Source organism: Panthera onca, chromosome A2 (genome assembly GCF_046562875.1).
Source record: "Panthera onca isolate mPanOnc1 chromosome A2, mPanOnc1 haplotype 2, whole genome shotgun sequence".
Taxonomy (NCBI): Eukaryota; Metazoa; Chordata; class Mammalia; order Carnivora; family Felidae; genus Panthera; species Panthera onca.
In genome coordinates, this window is record NC_138340.1 from 128,158,258 (window position 1) to 128,176,967 (window position 18,710).

The window sequence follows — 18,710 nt, forward strand, 5'->3', positions numbered from 1 at the left end:
TTTATCAGTGAGGACCGTGACCTTTCCACCAACATAACACCGTTTTGCCATGAATAAAATTTAAGAAGTTGAATCCAGTCTAAAATTCTGAAAGTTGAATCTTGAGAAAATGGCCAACATTCAGAGAATCATCTAAAATTTGCAAAGCTTCCCAAAAGGACTGATCATTTATAATACTAGCTGACACATATATTCTTAAGAGTCACATTTTCACCTATCTTGAGATGAGTTAATGTCTCTGTAGCAGTTGTGGGTTTATCTGATTTTCTGATTTGCTCTATATTGAAACACTTCTGGTTCCTTCTTGGGTATCACCTCATTGTTCTGAATTAGGAGTGAAAGGTACAACATTCTTTAGGAAGACTCCTGAGCAGTGTCTGAAATATCTGAAAGAGAGTTGATCTCTGATTCTCCAATCTTTCAATTATTCGAGCTCTTACCATCACCTGCTTGGGTGGCTTGATTCTTACTGCTAAGAGCAAAAACCATTAATTTAACATTTCAATATGAGCTTTCTAAGCAGCAGATTATTAGAATGTTGTCATGTGGATGATGCACACACTGACACCATATCATTATCAGTTGTTTACCATCATTTAAATGAGTGCACTTGTGAGCGCTGGGGATTGTATGGAAGTGTTGAATCTCTCAATTGTACACCTGAAACTAATACTACACTTTATGTTAACTAATTGGAATTTAAATAAAAACTTAAAAAAATAAGCCACCATTTAATTGTTAGTATAATGTAATAAGTCGAACTTGCTTTGGTGCTTTGGAAATTACAGTGAAGCACATTAGTAAATTCCACTAAACATTATGGTTTTCTTTCCAGATGGAATGCAATTAGCACAAAACTATTTAATAATGTACTAGTCCACTGCTATTTATGGCAAAGCCTGATTTGCTGCAGAAGGGACCCTTCTTTAGTGACTGTCTAATATTAGAAAGCAGGAAACGTACAAGGCAATAAACACTTCAGAATTTTTTTTAGGGGCTGATTAGAATTCAGTGTTAGCTAATACCTCATAATAATACCTCTTTATAGGAAAGGATTCTGAATTTTCTGAGAAAAGTAGGATATTCTGGTTAAAGTAATATGTCTTTGGCAGTTTGAGTTTCTCTGTGGTTTATTAAATTCCTATGTTCTTTACTTTTCTTGGAGATACATTCAAAACTGTTTTCTGAAAAAAAAAAAAAAGAATTTTTAAGCAATTCTACCTAAGACAGAACTGGGTGTATAGGTGACTTTTTATTTTCCAACTACAATATTTTTTTTTCATGCTCAGAGAATACAATGAAATAATTCACATCTTCTGGAAACTATTCTTTCAAGATTTTAAAGACTTTTCACGGCATGAAAACTTCAGGGCTAGTAAGATGGTTAATAGCTGTGCTAACCTCATTTGAAATTAATACCAGTATGTCAGCCTGAAATGCTATTTTTTGTTATGGAACTTGATATTCGATTCACCATTGGTTGATTCCCCCACTATGTGCAAGATACTGTGCTAAGAAACTTGGGGGTACAAAGTTAAAGCAGAATAAACAAGGAGCCTCCTCCCAAAGCAGTCTTAATTAGCAGGTGATGAAATTTGGCTATGATTGAAGGCAGGATGCAATAAATGCTTCACTACAAATATAAGTGGGAGACAGAGCCAAAAGGAAAGAGTGATTAAAACATCTGGAAGGTGTTTTTTCTGGGCCTTAAAAGAAAAAACAAAATTTTTATGAATGAGTAAGTAGGAAAGTACATTATATATTATAAACTGAAGGAATAGTATAAGGAAAGGAATGGACTGCTTAGAAAAAGAGAAGTCTGAAGAAACTGAGGGATAAAGAATAACACATTGTGGTTGTATATGTGGAGGGAGATATGATGGAAGTCAGAATGTGGAGATTCTCGAATGCTGTGTGTTTTACCCACATCCTAGGTAACAGAGCCTGGGGCAGGCTTAAATGCTAACACTTTATTGGGTACTTTGGTCCCAGGAAACTAAGAGCATGGGGTAGGGCAAGTGAGGCAGACAGGATGGAAATCAAATAAAGATAATACACTACTGAGTTGTCACCTGTTTTACAAGAAATCACAGCTGGTTGTTTGGTCAAGCAGAGCATCTCTGGAGAAGCCATATGGAACTACTGCATTTCTAAGCAGTCTGTCACCAGATAGAAGGTGAGTACTTTATCTCCTGGCTGCCTCTCATTCTCTCTCTCATAGATCAAAATTCAAACTATGGGTGATGAGAATGTTCTAAAATTAGATACTGGTGATGGCTGTGAAATTCTGTGAGCATACTAAAAACCACTGACTTGTATACATTATGCAGGTGACTTTTATGGCGTGTGAATTACAACTCAGTAAAATTATTATTTTTAAAACAGTCAATCCATGGGAAGCTAGAGCCTTTTTGAGTACAATCGGGTTGGATTTAGAAGTTAGAATATCTGTGGATTCTGCCATGAAAGGTAGTAACAACCCAAGTAAGCCCAAGCCCAGTTCCTATCTTTAGGGACAAGTGAGACAACTGGAGGTGTGAGAAGATGAAGGAAATGTGACCATGAGAGTGATCAGGCTTTGTAAACTAAGAATTGATTGGATCTTCCAAAGGTGCCACTCTTTGGAAGGAAACGAGATTGAGCAAGGCACAGAAGAATAGATAAGACCAAAGTACTTGGGAAGAAGCTTAAATTAGCTCCTAAAGAAGGCTTTAAGAGGATTAGCACATCAACCTACAATTCCTTTCCTTATAACCTATCTTGGGACCAGAGATTAAAGGTAGCCCCAGAATCTTTTCTTCTCCATTCATTGACATTGAGTCCAGTTGCCCTTTTGTTGAATCTAGGCTGGTGTCAGTAATTTCCTTAACTAACATAATGCAAAAGAATAAACTTACTGAGACTTCTTTTTTTCTTTTCATTTACTTATTTAAATTCAGGTTAGTTAACATACAGTGTAGTATTGGTTTCAGGAGTAGAACCCAGTGATTCATCACTTACATATAATACCCACTGCTCATCACAAGTGCCCCTCTTTAATGCTCATCACCCATTTAGCTCATCCTTTGCCTACTTGCCCCCTAGCAGCCCTCAATGTGTTCTCTGTATTTAAGAGTCTCTTATGGTATGCTTCCCTCTCTGTTTTTATCTTATTTTTCCTTCCCTTCTCCTATGGTCATTTGTTTTGTTTTTAAATTCTATGAGTGAAACCATATGTTTGTCTTTGTCTGCCTGACTTATTTCGTTTAGCATAATACATTCTAGCTCCATCCACATTGTTGCAAATGGCAGGATTTCATTCTTTCTGATCACCAACTAATATTCCATTGTATATGTATACCACAGCTTCTTTATCCATTCATCAGTCTGTGGACATTTGGGCTCTTTTTATAATTTGGCTTTTATTGATAGCACTGCTATAAACATTGGGTTGCATGTGCCCCTTTGAATCAGAATTTTTGTATCCTTTGGCTAAATGCCTAGTAAAGCAATTGCTGTGTTGTAGGGTAATTCTATTTTTAATTCTTTGAGGAACCTTCATAATATTTTCTTTTTTTTTAATGTTTATTTTTGAGAGAGAGAGGCAGAGTGTGAGCAGGGGAGGGGCAGAGAGAGAGGGAGAAACAGAATCTGAAGCAGGCTGCAGCCTCTAAGCCATTAGCAGAGAGCCCAACATTGGGCTCGAACTCACAAACCATGAGATCATGACCTGAGCCGATGTTGAACACCCAACTCACTGAGCCACCCAGGTGCCCCAATCATACTATTTTCTAGAATAGCTGTACCAGTTTGATTTCCCACCAGTAGTGCAAAAGGGTTCCTCTCTCTACCATTCTTGCCAACATCTTTTGTTTCCTGAATTGTTAACTTTAGCCATTCTGACAGGTATGCGATGGTATCTCATTGTGGTTTTGATTTGTATTTCCCTAATGATGAGTGATGTTGAGCGTCTTTTCATATGTCTTAGAACCATCTGGCTGTCTTCTTTGGAAGAGTGTCTGTTCATGTCTTCTGCCCTTTTCTTCACTGGTTTATTTGTTTTTGGGTGTTGAGTTTGATAAGTTCTTCATAGATTTTATCTAATAGGTCATTTGCAAATATCTTCTCAACTTTCTGGGACTTCTGATCCTATGTCAGAAATAGACTTGCAGCTTTCATCTTTATTTCTTCAAACACTTGTTTTATTATTTTATTATTTTTAAAAGATATATTAGCTTAAAAGATTTTATTTTTTTTTATTTTGAGAGAGAAAGAGAGCATGAGATGGGGAGGGGCAGAGAGAAGGAGAGAGAGAATCCCAAGCAGGCTCTGCATTGTCAGCATGGAGCCCAATGTGGGGCTCGAACCCAGGAACCATGAGATCATGACTTGAGCTGAAACCAAGAGTTGGATGCTCAACCAACTTAACCACTCAGGTGCCCCAGAACACTTTTTAAAACAGATTTGCATGTGTTGAAGAATCCTAAGAACCCCATGGAGAGGAACTGAAACTCATGGCTCAAAGGCTCTATTTAGTTCCCACCTGACAGCTAGCTCTTCTTCCCAAGCAACAACCAGCAATAACTTGGAAGTACTGTGAGTGAGCCATCCTGTCCATAGCTCCTCCAGCCCCTGTGGAGCTTCTTTAGTTTGTGCTATGAGGAGCAGAGATGAGCTGTGCAATCAAGCCCTTCCCAAATTCCTGACCCACAAAATGATGAGACATAATAACATTGCTGTTTTTAAGTCATAAAGTTTTGGAAGTCCTTTGTGGTGTTGTAATAGAATACTATAATTGATATTTATAATTTTTTCCTTAGTCACCCATTTTAGATTTCCCTCACCACCTTTGGCTGGTCTGAGTTACTTTCTTGGTGGTATAACTCACATTTTCTTCCCTAAGGTAACTGAGCTTTTTAGCTTCCTTGTCATTTTGAAGCCATGTTTGCTTTAGTTCTCCATTCACCATTATCACTTGGTGTGGAAGCATTGGAGACACCTAATGAATCCCGTGAGTTCAAGAAATATTTCTCCTTTCCCCCATGGTTTAGTAGAAAACGTAGAACCTCATGATTACTTCATATTACAGCAACTTTTTTCTTTACTCACTGGTACACTGGTATGAAAAGTACAAGTGGTACAGCTTCCGGTTTAATGGAAACTTTTGCTGTGCTCCTTGACAGAAGTGTTTACCCCTAGGAACTGGGACATCTAGGTTGAAAGGGTTTAAGCTTTTATGAATACAAAGGAAATACTCATCAAGTGGATCATTGGCAATGTTAGTGGGAGGAGCCAATTCTGATTTCCACGTTTTACTTCCTGGACCTGTAAATTATAGTTATTGAGAGATAATCCTACATACTGGCCATTGGCTCAGTATATATACTGCACCAGAAGACAGCACTCAAATCCTGGAAGTATTTATTATTCCTGAGCTGGGACATCCTACATGAACTTTCAAGCAGCCATTTAAATATATTGTTAGGTTGCCTGTGTCTGGTGATGGATACAGTGTCAGAATGGTGAATCCCATGTCATTTGTTGCATCTATTCCAAGAAAGTATTATGAAGGGTAGTATATAAATAAATTAATAAGTCTGTAAGTTCTTGTATATTGGTATCAAAGTCATTGCAAGCATGGGAAGCAAACAAATAATTTCAGGATGAAATAATTCTACAAAGAACAAATTGATGCTAGGTGGAATTTATTACACAAACTTAAACATTGTAGCAGTTCCTGTAATTTCAGGAGGCTTATACCCCATCTGTCATGCATGTATTTTACCAGAGCATATAGAATGCTTGTCAAATTTTACATGGTGTCATTAACATGGTGTCATAATATTGCAAACTAGGGTGGTTTTTCACTGAAATATCAAGATGACCAAAGTCCTTGAGGACTATATTCTGACAGAGATTGTAAGATTTAGTATAGTCCTGAAGCAAGATAGGGATTTTAATTTTCTACTTTGTAAGATTGAGAAAAGGAAAATCTTCCAGAATATACAGTGTGACAGTCTGTGTTGATAAGCTTCTGTAAAGACGCAGCGTATGGCATGGCATCTTCAATTTGGAGTATGACCTGATTAGTCGACCTTTATCACCCATGATTCATCTGTTTTTCAGAGACAACGCAGTTGACTTGAATGGAGATAGGATGGGATTTACCACTCCTGTGACATTCAAGTCTTTGATGGTGGCATTGATGTTCTTTGTTCCTCCTAGGATATGGCTTCCAATTGACTATCTTGGCCAGTGGTGAGAGGTGGCAGTTTCAGTTCATCCATCTAGCCTTTCCTATAAAATGGCCCTAATACTATGGATCATGGAACCAATGTGAGCCTTTCTGTTAGCTTCTAAGTGTATCATCCCAATTATTCATGTAGGGACTGAATAAATAACCACAGGGTGGGTCTATTAATTACCTGTTCTCCATGAGTTTCCACTACAAATTTGTATCTATGATAACAAATTTTTAGAGGGGACATCAGTTCCTTATAATGTCTCCAATATTTTTTTCCTATTTATCATGGAAACTGGTATCAGTGGCATTTGTAAACTCTTTCTCTCTTCTGTCTCTGTATGTTATCATCTTGCTCAATATCAATAAACCTTCCTCTTTCTAGCTGTTTACTACCCTTCTCTGAGTTGCCACACCATCAAGATTCACTTCTACACACACTGTTCTTGATTTCTCTGGTACACTGATTAGTCTCTACAATTCCTTTGGCAAGTATGTGATTTCTTCTCTGAGTAGAGGTTATACTTCTCAGATTATACTGAGACCTGACTCTGGTTATCAACCTTGTGGCAATGAGGTGGCAGGTATTCAAGAGAACAGTCATCATTTCCTGAGACAATGGCTTCAGTTGAAAGTATTGCACAGTTTCAGGCAGTGTTTGTAGAATAACTACTGTAGTATGAGAAAAACAGTGGCTGCTTTTGACCAAGAGGGTTAAAGAAGATACAGAGGTTAAGTTACTCCACTTTTCTAACCCATAGGTCTAAGGGCCCCATTCTTTCACTATTAAGACATTTATCTGACAATTGAAGACCTTGATCATTGCACATCATTTTCCTTTGCAGTACTGTACCGTTATAATCAGATAGTGTTTTTAGCAATGTTCCCTATGGCTGTAAGAGAGCAGTTGTTTTTAAAGGTACCATTGAAACTCTGGTTTCATAGCATGACATCTGTTGGCAAACAGTTACCTAGAACCCATCTTTTTTTTTTTTTTTTTTTTTTTTTTTGGCAAGACTTGCCATGCTGTTCAATAGAGCCATCAAACACCAAATCCCTTGTAATTATCAATACAACATACTGATCAGAATAGTATCTCTTGATCTTTGAATTCCTTGCATTCTACCTACATATTATGCTAATTAATTCTAAGTAAGGGCTTTAGTAATTGTGGTTCCACTACATTTTGGGGACTGATATTACCTCAGTTATCACTAGCAATAGGGTTCCTGTTGCTTTCTGACAAGTGGATAATGTAATATCAAATTATCAGTCTGCTGACCTACTGAGTCCCTTATGGCCTCAATTGCCCTAGCCTAGATTTTCTAGAAAACAGAAGCTAAAATAAATTTTCCATCCAGGGGATCAAAAGTGAGGAGAAAGGAAGCAACCCAGTAATAGAGGAAAATCAAATAAAGATGATGTATTTTAGAGCTGACCACAGCTTCAAAAGGGTACACAGCTTGTGGCTAGGTCATATACCATGTATTTGGAGAGGTAATCTGTAACCACTGTGTTTTGGAATAATCCATTTGAGGAAGGAAGTCTTGGAATACTCCATCAGGGGAAGGAAGGTCAGGCAATTTATCTGCCAGCCCTTTCTGTCTTCTACTGGTTAAAGTTTGCCCCTTTGGCCCTAGTGTTTCATACATTTGCAGCATATTACATACATCCTCTGGGATATCAGGAAAGTATGGGACTTAAAGAAATAACTGAGACTCACCTGGTTCTTCGATCTGCTGTGTCTTCCACTGATTTATGTCATGTGAAATTCTAACCTTGCTCTTAGAGAAGTCTGAGACAATTAAAGGTAATAGGAAATGAGGTAGTAGTGGTAGCATTTGGGGCTTGAAGGCAATAAATCTGGAAAAAATATATTATCAGTACAAAATATGCATAATTCATAGGGAAAGGCAATTGTTTAAAAATATATATGGAGATGTTCAGTGAGGTCCATTAGAGCACAATTCTTGTCTGTGTCCAAACTTTACAAAATTTCAGGATTATGTTAGCCCTAGATAAGACATGAACTGGATATATCCTCTGATACTAAGAAGAATTTGACAACAATGTTTGATTAATATTGTGGACAGTTCTTTTTATCATAGGTTATCTCACAAAGGATTTTAGCAGGTGTCCATTTGAGGTTATCTTATGCCACTATCCAGCCATCCTAACTTTGCTATTAATTATCTTATAACCCAGTAAATCTCCGGTACTGGTGACCAAATTTTATGTATCCATAAGTGGAATTTTTAAATTTCTCCATGAATTTTTCATTTGCTTTACAAGAGGTCTTTGCACATGACTTTATCAGCATAAATGGCTTAAGCATAATGACCTGAATAAGCTTTTTTTTTTTTGTCTTTTATGGTGGGTCTGTACTTTTATAAACATAACTTCTCAGGTAGCATCAAACATCAAGCAATTTATATATTTGTTGTCCAATTTACATAGGAGTACCTGAGGAGGATAAGAATCATCTGTGTTTTCATCATTCATTTCAAAGTCTTGAATTATGAAAACCTGTCAGCTATCTGTGATTATATTTAGCCTTTTATATTAATCAAATTGACATGCCCTACAAAGGGCCCTAAATTGAGTCACTTGAGTTGATTTCTTCCAGTAAGAAGCTGGATTCTGCAAGGGAATCTGCCGTCATTATTCAATAACCAGCCTTATATTTTCTGTCTTCATTTGTGAGGTAAGATGCATCTAGTAAGGATTTTATATGAGAATTTTTAAGTATGTTCTGAAAACATATGGTTCTGTAACTAGAGAAACATAATCACTAGATTTTCCATCAAATAAGGATATTAAACTTGCTTAATTGAGAGATTAGATGTATGTTTAATATGGGAAAGAGAAGTATGAATATTTTATATTTATATTATATTTAATTAAATATTATATGTAAATAACATTTTTGGATGATTTCAGTTAGCAGTAGAGATTGTATGCATGTGATACATACAAATGTGATACATCATGTGATCAGCATGTGATACATCAAATGTGAAGAAGGTGATTTTAGCATGAAAAATGAATAGTTTTGTTTTTCTTTAACTCATTTTTTTTGGAGCAGTTTTAGGTTCATAGCAAAATTGAGAGGAAAATGCATTGATTTTTCATATATCCCCTACCCCCACACATGCACAGCTTTCCCCATTATCAGTGTCCCCTACCATAGTAATATGTTTGTTATAATTGAGGAACCTGCATTGACACATCGTTACCACCCAAGTCCATAGATTATATTAGGGTTTATTCTTGGTGTTGTACATTTATAGGCTTGTCATTAAATATATAATAACATGTATTCATCATTATAGAATTATACAGAGTATTTTCACTGCCCTAAAAATCCTTTAAGCTTTACCTATTCATCCCTCCCTCCCCACTGCCCTCTGGCAACACTGATCTTTTTTCCTGTCTCCATACTTTGCCTTTTTCAGAATGTTAGATAGCTGGAATCATACAATATGTAGCCTTTTTAGATTTATTTCTTTCATTTAGTAATATTCATCAAAGCTTCCTCCGTGTTTCTTCATGGCTTGATAGCTCATTTCTTTCTAGCCCTGAATTACTTTTCCATTGTCTGGATGTATCACAGTTTATCCATTCACCTACTGAAGGACATCTTGGTTACTTCCAGCTGTTGGCAACTGTGATTAAAACTGCTATAAACATTCATGTATATGGGTTTTCATATGGACATAAGTTTTAAAGCTGAATAGTTTTCCTAATTTATCAGAGGCTTCACACTCTTTGTGACAAGGAGGATAAGCCTTTATTATAGCCTACTTAGTTAGTCTATAAGCAGTGGCCTTTGACGTGTGCTGCATTATTGAGTTAATGCCCTAGAGCATGGCCTAACCTTTCTCATGCATACAAAAAGAGAGGTTATAATGATTTGGTAGGACCATATAAGTGGCTGTTGATGAGATATTTTGAGCTTACTTGAGACTTTTTTGGTTTCTATGATCCATGGAGTAGTTCTGAGATGTTTGATTTAGTCACATTTTATAAGAGCATTCCTATTTCAGAAAATTTTGATACCTGTTATTTACAATATCTGTTTAATATGAGAAATTTCCTTAATTGGCTTTAGTTGTTCATCTTGAGAAGTGTAGGATAATTTGTATAGTAATCTTCCCTTGATTAATGCCCTTCATTCAGTTGATAAATCATGGCTTAGAATGAAGTGTTGTTTTGTAGAGTTAGAATTTTTTCTTAGAATCTTTTTGTCTCTTCTTAATTAATTCGATGGATATATAGAGTCAGTTTTTGAGTTTCAAGATTCAGGGACATCTACTTAATGGAAGATAGCTTCTTAATGGAAGAATAAGTCCACAAAGGATGTGTATATTCTTAAGAGTTTCTAACAAGACTTGGGAGAAGTGGGATAGATTTTCAGTGAATTCTTAGGTGTATAACTATCCAGAAGAATTATTGATTTTCCCAGGAGAAGGCAAATAAATACTGACTTTTTTTTTTTTATCAATTTGGACTCTAATCAAAGCTGAGCATAGATACATTAATGTAAAGAATTCGACCTCAAATGGCATCGAGGAGAATATGGTTTAGGTACTAATGGGAAATAAGGAAGTAGTGTTTTATGAATTACTAACTGAATTTTTTTTTTTTAGGTAAAATTGGTGCATTTCTAGGTAGGGGCATAAAAAGATAGTTCATTGTGTATTAATCAGGTTATGACTAGTTCAACTTCAGGTTAGGAGGGTATTGAAAACTTTAGGTAGAAGTTTGAAGAATAAATCTGGACACCTAGAGGTTTACTGTAATTATTTTACCAACCTTTATAGATGTTTTTTGGCTCATAAGTTTTTGGAAAAAGCTATGTTTTTTAAATTTTGTAAATTTTTAAAAAATGTTTATTCATTTTGAGAGAGAGGAAGAGAGAATGAGCAGGGGAGGGGCAGAGAGACAAAGGGAGAGAGAGCATACCAAGCACGCTCTGCAATGTCCACGAAGAGCCTGACATGGGGCTTGATCTAATGAACCATGAGATCATGACTTGAGCTGACATCAAGTGTTGGACACTTAACTGAGCCACTCAGGTGTCCCTAAAAGTTTTTCATTCTAGTATAATTAACATACATTGTTATATTAGTTTCAGGTGTACAATATAGTGATTCAACAACTCTATACATTGCTCTCAGTGCTTATCATGATAAGTGTACTTTTAATCCCCTTGATCTATTTCACCCATCCCCCACCCACCTCATCTCTGGTAACCACCAGTTCTCTATATTTAAGTCTGTTTTGTTGTTTGTTTGTTTGTCTCTTTTTTTCTTTGTTCGTTTTCTTAAATTCCATTTGAATGAAATCATTATGGTATTTTTCTTTCTCTGATTTATTTCACTTAGATTTATACTCTCTAGATCTATCCATGTTGCTGCAAATGGCAGGATCTTCTTTTTTATGACTGAACAGTACATTTTCTTTATCCATTTATCTCTTGATGGCCACTTAGGTTGTTTTCTTGTCCTGGCTCTTATGAATAATGCTGCAAGGAACATGGGAGTTTTAGTATCTCTTTGAGATGCTGATTTCAATTCCTTTGAGTATATTTCTGGATCATATAGTAGTTCTATTTGAAAAAATTTTTAGGAATCTTCGTACTGTTTTCCACAATGGCTGTGCTGATTTACATTCTCAGCAGTAAACAGAGACTGCCTTTTTTCCACATTGTCACCAACACTTGTGATCTTCTGTCTCTTTGATCATAATTACTCCAACAGGTGTTAGGTGATATTTCATTGTGGTTTTCGTTTGGGAAATACTCTGAGGGATGGGTGACTTATATACAGCGCCAGGAGAAAGAGCAGAAAGAATAGCAGTAGTATAATTTGTGGGTAACGATTAGTCCAGCTAGAGAAAAAAAAAAAAAAAAAGATGTACAAGAGGGAAAAATTCAGTTTGGAATGAGATTTATTTTTCCCCTGTTTGCTAAAGAGTTGTTGAGAGTGTCTACATTGGAATCAGTGTTTTGTTTTTAGGCCCTTAGGACATTCATAAAAGAAAATTTGCCATAGGTTATTTGTTATTTTGTTTTACTTCTTTTCTAGAGTTCCTTTGAAGTGTATTATTTTTTAGCATAAATTCTGCCAGAAGGAAGTCACACCTTTAATGTAGAGATGAACCATGATAAAAAAGTAAGAGAGTCTACTAGGATGAGTCTACTACACGTACTTGTGAATGGTATCTTGACTTCCCTAATCAAGTAGAGGATGTGATCAATGCCTCAATGATTGTTGACCTCAGAATATTGACTAACCAAAGTAGCTTTTTTTCATAATTTGCCCTCATCAAGGTTTTATATAAGGAAACCTGAAGCAAAATTTAACCCATTATCTTCCTTATTTATCACTGTTCTAATAGACCTATAAACATTTGACATGTAAAACTGCCTTCCATATAGTGTTGATTTTATGTATAGTTTTTAAACACTAATACAGTGTTTAAAATTTTATAGTGAAGTCATCTATTTGCATTTTAATTCCCATGTATTTTATGCCTTTTTGGTATTCTTGATACAAAGAAAAATATATGTGTGTGTGCTCACATTGATTCTTTTCTCCATCAACTCTCCTTAATTCTCTTATGAATTCTCCATCACATAAGTGAATTGCCCTTAGGTATAATATATATGGGAATTTTCTGAGATCTTCCTATATCTCTGAATCCCAGACCCTTGACTTTTGGAAAGCTATTAACTATAGAATCTGTTGATCATCACCCAATAATCTGGTCTCCTTGTTTTCTGAAGTAAACTAGGCATTTTCTGCTAGAGAAATGAGACCATTTTTATCACATTATTTTTATTGTCCCCTTTTTTTCTAACTTAGGTAATTTTTTGGGAAAATCATCAAATGGTAGCAAGTGATTTTAAATTACATTTATGAATTTCTAATAACAGATATGACCTATAGTATGTATTTAGAATTCCAAAATGTTGATTTTGCTTGGAGACTGTTTTTACTATGTTTGCTTCTTAACTAAATCTTTTTCAAACCCCAGTGATCTCAACATGCTTGCAAATCTTCAGAGGGTCGTCTCTATTAAGGTATAGAATTTCACAGCATTGCAGTTCTTCATATCTCTGTTGGGTATCTTCCAGTGACATTTCATCAGACGATATTTTATGACTGTTCCATTGTCCCACCTGATCAGTAGTGAGTCTTGTTTCTAACAACAGTAAGTCTAGAATGTGAGGGTCTTTGACTCACCACTATCATATTAAAGAAACAATCAGTTCATTATTTTTGCTAGCTTATTTTTGAACTTTTATTTCTTCTGTGATTTATGTATGCTTACTACATTTAAATGGAGAAACTTCAAAGATAGTTTATCTCTTCTTAAGGGAAAAGAAAAATATTTTAAAGTGTCCCCCCCACTCCCCGGGACGCCTGGGTGGCTCAGTTGGTTAAGCATCCGACTTCGGCTCAGGTCATGATCTCATGGTTTGTGAGTTCGAGCCCCGTGTAGGGCTCTGTGGTGACAGCTCAGAGCCTGGAGCATGCTTGGGATTCTATGCCTCCCTCTCTCCCTGCCATCCCTCCACTTGTGCTCTGTCTCTCTCTCAAAAATAAATAAAAAATGTAAAATAAATAAAGTGTCCCCCAGTTTTTTTCTGAAGGCAAAATCAGCAAAGTATAAAAAAATGAAATACCCTGATGTCACCAGAATTCATATATAGACATAGCAGTATTTTCAGCTATCAGGTAAACATAGAATCAGATTATATTTACTGATATTTCCTGGGGAAAAAAAACAAACTTAAGGACCTTTGAATTATGGAGTAAAATTTGATTGTTTCATGAACTAAAGGACCAGATTTAATGCCATCTAAATATATAGTGATCTGTGATAAGTGAAAGCTCACAGAATATCACATGAGAAAATCTTCAAATTGTGGTTTTTGTTTCAAGATTGAAATACTAATTTCTCCTCCTGTCTCACCTGTACCCAAACTACCTTCTCCATGGCCTCTTCTTCCTCTATCCTCTTTTGAATCTCTTTTTTCTAGGATCTCCAATAGCCTCTTAATTGCCCAATTTTGAGATTTCAGTGCATTTGATGTCTTCTAAGTTTTCTCAGCTGCATTTCATATTTTTGACATCATACTTTTTATTGCAATTCTTCTGTGCTTTCTAAGGCACAGTACTTTGCTTGTAATCTTGTCACCACTCTGCGATTCTGTGCTTGCCTTTCTTATTATATCGTCTCACTGAATCATTTCATCCATTCCTATCACTTCAAATACTCTGTAGAAGCAGAAGGCTACTAATTCTCTATTTCCATCCAGACATGTTATGTGAATTTTGGACTGTTATCATCAACTCCAGTTCTGGCTGGGATCATATACATCACATGCTGACCTCAAAGGCTTTGCTCCATAAGCATTTCTTCACATAGTCTGATTTCAGTTAAGAGAACCATTAACCACTTAAATTCTGAAGTCTGAAACTGCATATTCCAGATTTATCTTCATCATCAAGGTTCCCCCCCCCCCCCCCGGGAACCATCTCATCTTTTTTTTAATCCCTTATTTCTCATTTCTCATTGTGTATTAGTTTCCCAACTAGTGGCTTTCTCTAGTTTTATGCAGTCCATTTTCCACAATCATAGCAGAATAATCTTTCAAATATCAAATGAGTAATTCATCTTAAATTGAATTTGATGTATAAAATATCAGTTGGTTTTCTTAAAATTGCAAGCCAGTTGCTCCACATCTATTAAATATTCCATATTCGATTTGTGATGTCTGTATTATTGTGTAATGAATTCTTACAGATAATTTAATATAGTTTTTCACATAGGAATGGGGATAACTCATTTTCAGTGGGTGAAAATAAGGGAAATAAGGAGAATTCTTTTTGTTTTCCTGTTCATTTTTATAACCTTGTTATGTATTTCCCAAAATAATGTATAGATAATCTTGTTCTCTTTCTTGCTTACCAACAAAGACTTTGCCATTGCTGACACCTGTGCTTTAAAAGATCTTTTAGATATGTGTTATATTTATCTAAAACAGTGTTTTACCTGTCATTTGACATTTAAAATAACTGAGAATCAACCCACAGTTTTAATTAGAATTGTCACATGAATACATGCTATCCTCAACTCAGGCTGCTAGCAGTAATTTATTTGTGAAGCTAAATGATAAATTGAAAAGAAAATTGCAAAGCATTCCAAAAAATAGATGCTGGTTGGATGTTTCATTCATAGTATAATTATTGAGATTGCTTTATAGTCATATCTTTCAGTGTCTACCTGAGAAATGTTAGATGGAATATTAATTTTTGGAGATATCACATGTGTGAAAATGGTTTTATCTACACTTAGCTGATAGTTTGGATATATATTTTGGTTCCAGAAATAATTTTTTCTCAGAAATTTCAAAGTATCATTTCTCCCAGTTGTGGTAAGGTAGAATTCTAAAGTGGTCCCCTAAGACCTTTAGCCAAAACCCCCCACCCTCAATATCTGATCACTCTCCTCAGCCCCTGCCATCTCTGAGGTGATATCTGATCACCACGGCCTTCCTTCAGCAAGAATCCTGTCATGTCGGGTTAGCCAGAGTCCCCCTTTACTGAGGATATTTCCTCTTAGTAATTTTCCATCCATTCACCCCCACCCAACTCCTTGGCTATAAATTCTCGCTTTCCTTGTTGTATTTGGAGTTGTGCCCAATCTTTCTCCTGTACTGCCAAACCCCATTCAAGTGCTCTCTACATCCATCAGGATAGTGCTGAATAAAGTATGCCTTACTGATTTGACAAGTGTTGTGAATAAACATTTTCTTTGACAACACTATCTCTTAGTTATTTAATCAAACACTAAGTACTGCCACAAAGGAATTTTGCTGATGTGCTTAAGGTCCAAATCAGTTGACTTTAAGACTGGGAGATTGTTCGATGGTCCTGACCCAATCAAACGAGTCCTTTAAAAGCAGAGTTTTCTTTAGATGGTCACAGATGAGGAAGCCAGATATTTGAAGTATGAGAAGTTTTCATTGCACTGTTGCTGTTTCTAAGATGGTAGAGGCCATGTGGTAAGGAATGGGGGTGGTCTGTAAGAATTGAGAGCAGTCCTGGGATGGCAACTAATGAGGAAACAAGGACCACAGTACTACCACCACAAGAAACTGAATTCTGCCAGCGGTGAGCCTGGAAGCAGATTTTTCCCATTTGCCTTCAAATGAGAACTCAGCTCACCTGACACCTTTCTTTTTCTTTTTATTTTTTTTAAAGTTTATTTTTGAGAGAGAGAGACAGAGAGACAGAGAGACAGTGTGAGCTGGCAAGGGGCAGAGAGAGAGGGAGACATAGAATCTGAAGCAGGCTCCAGGCTCTGAGCTGTCAGCACAGAGCCTGACGGGGGGCTCAAACTCGCAAACCATGAGATCATGACCTGAGCCAAAGTCGGACCCTTAACTGAGCCACCCAGGCACCCCTCACCTGACATCTTTCTATATTCAAGTGTATTTGGGAAATCTGAAACCGTTTTAACCTAAATTATGATACCTAAATTTGTCTTCCACAGGGAGACTTTTAGGATCTTCTTTTTGACCCAAATTTGTTTGAAATTGCTGAATCATATATTTTAACAAGAATCTGTTTCCATCTTTTTTCTGGATACATGGTAAGCTTTTTTTTATAATGAAGAAAAGTGTTTTGGCCCAGAAAAATTTTCATGAATCACATTTTCATTTTGTCCCCTACTATTTTCCCTGTAATGCCTATACAGAACTCCCATTGTTCATATGTTGGACATACTTGATTAATGAACCGATTTTCATATATTTTCTCCAATATTTTATTTCTTCTTCTTAATGTTCGTTTTTCCTACTTTATTTAATCAGTTTCATTTTCTAACACTTATTCTCATTTCAGCTATCATATTATTCATTGCCATGATCTCTTTTTTCCCTCTGATTTTCAGTTTGTATAGTATTCAGTTACTGTTTGTGGGTATTCTCTTTATTCACGGAGAATATTAACGTGTGTGTGTGTGTGTGTGTGTGTGTGTGTGTGTGTGTGTGTGGTTTTAAGCCTTCTCCACAAGTTTGTCTTTGCTGCAGGCTTCTTATTTCTGTTTATGGTGTCTGTCTGCATCTTTCATTTCAGAAGACTTCTTAGGATATGTAATGCTTCTTGGCTTTCTGTTCATACATGAAAGTATTACATGTGATGGAATTATCATCTGAGGGTTTCACCATAGGGTGAACCAGCAGGGCTGTTTCATTGGAAAACTTCCATTATCATAATCTATAAATCTTTTCTCTGATGCCACAGAGAAGAATCTTCCAATCATTGGGAGAAGACTATAAGCCTTACTCTTATGACTGTGGCAAACAAATTACCTGGCCAGATTTCCAGGAATAGAATGAAGAAAGAGAGATATAGTTTTGATACTCCATATATGTATATATATATACGTATATACACACACACACACACACACACACACACACACACACACATAACCATATATAAACTTTCATTAGTTCTCCTATTATCCATATAGCACCTCTGGCTGTTGTCTCCTAGTTCAGGAAGAAATTAATTCTCTAGAGAATATATTTTCTGTTCTGGCTGAGTGTGGGGTAGGACGTGTGCCAGTGGCCTGGTTTTTCTCAGTGGGGGAAAGGACTGTAGCAGGATCCTAGAGAGAGGTTGGAGTGAGAAAATTTTTTTCAACATGTTTTCCTGTTTGTGGCATCATTCTCATACTTCTTTCAGAGGTATCAGAGTTTTAGGGGAATCCTGAAGTGCAAACCAAATTTCTTCTCACTTTGCACATCTCACTTGGGATTAGTTTTTCAATGTTCAAAGCCAGATGTCACTTATCCTTCTGATCACCATCACCTTCTCACCTGTACTTTGTTTTTACACATTTGTGGATTTAAAAAATGTATTTTATTGTTTTAGTAGAGGTTAGAGATAAATATAAACCATCTATATTTTTAAATGTTTATTTATTTTGAGAGAGAGAGAAAGCATGCTGAAGGGGCAGAGAGAGAGAATCCCAAGCATGCTCTATGCTGTGAGCACAGAGCCCAATGTGGGGCTCAAGCCCATGAACTGTGAGTTCATGACCTCAGCCAAAATCTAGAGTCAGATGCTCAACCGACTGAGCCACCCAGGTGCTCTATTATCAGTCATATTTTCAGAGAATTAATTTTAAAAACATAAATTATGACATACCACATCTCTGCTCAAAATATATCAGTGGCGTCCTTTCCCATTAGAGTGGAGCACACAATTCTACTTGTGTGGCCCCGGCTGTCTGCTTTGTTGTCATATTTTGTAGCACTCTGCCTTGATCAGTATGCTTTAGATACTGACCTCTATTCTGTTCCTCTATTATGTTTGATTTTTCCTACTTCGGAGTTTTTTACACTTTCCATTTCCTATACTTGGACTATTTATTTTCCCCTCCTTACCCCTTCCCTACATTCTTC